Source organism: Brassica napus, chromosome C3 (assembly GCF_020379485.1).
Source record: "Brassica napus cultivar Da-Ae chromosome C3, Da-Ae, whole genome shotgun sequence".
NCBI lineage: Eukaryota > Viridiplantae > Streptophyta > Magnoliopsida > Brassicales > Brassicaceae > Brassica > Brassica napus.
In genome coordinates, this window is record NC_063446.1 from 32,130,855 (window position 1) to 32,133,966 (window position 3,112).

At 30.4% G+C, this 3,112-nt stretch overlaps 1 pseudogene; it reads right to left on the reverse strand.

The window, feature by feature from the left end:
• Positions 1–778: 778 nt before the first annotated feature.
• Positions 779–1,543, reverse strand: LOC106435429 (annotated as a pseudogene).
• Between the last annotated feature and the right edge of the window lie 1,569 nt (positions 1,544–3,112).

Consider the following 3,112-nt stretch of genomic DNA (forward strand, 5'->3'; position numbering starts at 1 on the left):
AACCATAGGTTGTGAGTGTACAATTTTATCTCAGTGACATAGTACAACACCCAAAATGCGGTAAGAACTATACATAATTAATCCACCCAAAATTGCTGACTACTATACCTAAACTCCTACTTAGTAAATCTAAACCCTAACCAGGAACCTATAAACCCAAATACAATCTATAAACTGTTTTATAATATTACACAAACTAAACCCTAATTATGAACTTATAACTGGCAGATTATTACATATATAAGAAATATGATAGAACTATTGTCTCAAGTAGTATAAAATTATTGTCTCAAATTGACTTTGTAAATGCTTTAGAGAAGTTTTGATCATGATTATGAAACTGAAAATCAATGAGTTAAGAGAAGGAAAAAAATAAATGAAAGAGTTGGTGTGTCTATTCACCGTGTACGCCTTAAGTCTTTTATTTACCACAATTGGTTGTCCTTCTTGTGAGAAAAAATCAATTCCAGAATAAATCTGGTAAGAAGACTTTCATCTTTTGCAAAGTTATCAAAATAAATTACATATGAAAATGTATGTTTTTCAAAAGGCTACGAGTTATGTTTCAGTATTATTATTATTAAACTAGTTTTTTTTTACAGGTTTCACCGATTATATGCGAAGGGCAATATGACAATATTATATATAAGAAGCAAATTGTATAGGTGAGTTAGGAGTTTTAGATAGTGAATGAATTATAATTTGTTTTAAGGTTGTTCATCCCAGTTTTCCTGAAATGGGGAGAGTACAGATCTTATAAACAGCTTCTTTCATGGCGTTAGAAAACATAAACATTCTTATTTAATAATCGTTTTATTTGTCATCTATACGGAAATCGCGTTGTTCCAACCACACAATAATAAAAACAAAAGGCGTAAATCTGGACCGTTTGATCTACTACGCAGAACCTAAAAAGAAAGGAAACTGTACTTTCTGAACCGTTGGATCTAAAAACAATAGTTCTAAACCGGTACGAACGGTGGAACAAACGTCGATGATGGCTCATAACAAAACGGCGCCGCCGGATGCTGCCACGTCTTGAAAACCGGTGCAACCGTCGCAGTAACAGCTTTCGTCTGATTCTCAACCGGCGGTTGGTTGACCGGTGATTCTGGGGAAAGAGCTAAAGGCGAGAGGAGAGGGATAGCAGTTGCCTAGTTATTCGCGGGAGCCGGAACGATGTTTAACGACGGAGGTCGCTTTAGTAGACGACTGGGATGCCGCTGAGTTCCGGAATCTGAGCTGCGGCCTGGTCTCTCCATCATCGTTGACATAAAACGTGAATCCCTCAGGTCTTCAAGAAGAATAACTAAGCGATTTGTTGCTGTCCCAAAAAATCTGATAGAGAAGATGTGAGCCTAAAGATTCGTGTGTGTGTGTGTTTATATATACTGTATAGTTCAAACAAACAAAAGCGTGTACATGTGTTATGCATATAGTTGGGGTCAAAGATAGAGAGGAATTAGCTGGATCGAACAATACACTAGTATTCATTTGTTTTTGTTATTACTATAACCTATTTGGATAATTCATATAATCTGATAAAACGGACCTAGATTTTATGAATTATGATTTGCCACTCAAAAGTCTAAAAACTAGTATCAGTAATATTTCTCGGGGGTTGTTTCCCATTTTTCCATAAACTAAAAAAAGGAAAAGCGATGATTAGGATGAAAATAGGACAAAATTCTAAAACACCCTACAAACTCTCTGAAATTAATTTTAAATACCCCACTTATAATATATCAATTTTTTTCATTTATTTTTAAATTGAAAACATGGCTAACTACAAAAATGCCCTTAATGAATTTGCGTATCTACAGATCCAACCTAAGTTAACCCATCCGATCCAAGCCCAATCGGATCTAACCCGGGTATCTTCCTCCCCTTAACACGTGTTCTCTTCCTCATCTTCGTCCTCATCAATCTCTCAAAAAAATATTGTCTCTTCTTCTCTCTCCTTCTTCTCTGCTGAAACCGTAGGCCAACAAAGAGATTGAAATCCTTTTTTCGCACCATCTCATCTTCACAAAGAAACCAAATTTCCATCTCCACAAAGGGTTGACCTTGATCTCAAGCTCTCTGTTTTTAAACCAGAAGGATGTCTTATTTAAGAATGTTATTTAAGAATGTTATTTACTAGTGATGTCTTATTTAAGAATGTTACTACTATATATTAATTAAAAAATTGATGTCTTATTTAATAATGTTATTTAAGGATTTTGGTTTTTGTATATGTTTAAAACTTGATAAACATATTCAACCATTTGACCAAAAAAACATATTTCACACATGTCTGAAAAAGTATTTAATTAATATTATATTTACAGTTAATAAGTATCCAATGTAGTATTAATATTACTTTGTTTATATTAATATTTTTGCAAATTTCAACATTTATTAGTAACTAGTGTTTTCCTGTATAAAACTTTTTAATTTAAATTATAATTTACAATAAAATTTATCATTATTTTAGATTTTATTATTTTCTTACTAATATTTTAATATAAATTTAATTTAATTGAACATAAAATTAAAATAATGTAAAAAATATTTTAAATTATATTTAAAAATAGATATGTATATCTCTGATTTGAATATGTTAATCTCATAGGACGAAGTATTAGCAATCAAAGCCTGTTAAAAAGAGAGAACACATGTTTGAATATTTACACTTAGTATTACTCAAGGTGATAGTAATATTTTCTTCTTCATAGTAATACTTTTGCAAATTACAACATTTTTTAGTAATACAACATCAAAAAATCAAATTTATTAGTAATACCAATATATGTATATAACACATTGCTATAATTTGTTTTTCAAAAACATGTTTTTTTTTCTGTTATTCACTTCATTATGGCATGCTCATCAAGACATTAATATGGAAATATGGAAGTATATGAATGTTTTCTATGGAAATGAGAAGTTTTCTATCAACTTGGGAAATTAAGAATATCTTATATCTAATTTGACAAATAAACACATATATTGACATATTATCACATAATATATGATATATATCTTCTAAAAATAAATGATAAGACAAAAATTAAAATTATTAGAAACATGCATAATACATAGTAATTCAATGTATTTTAAGATAGTTCAA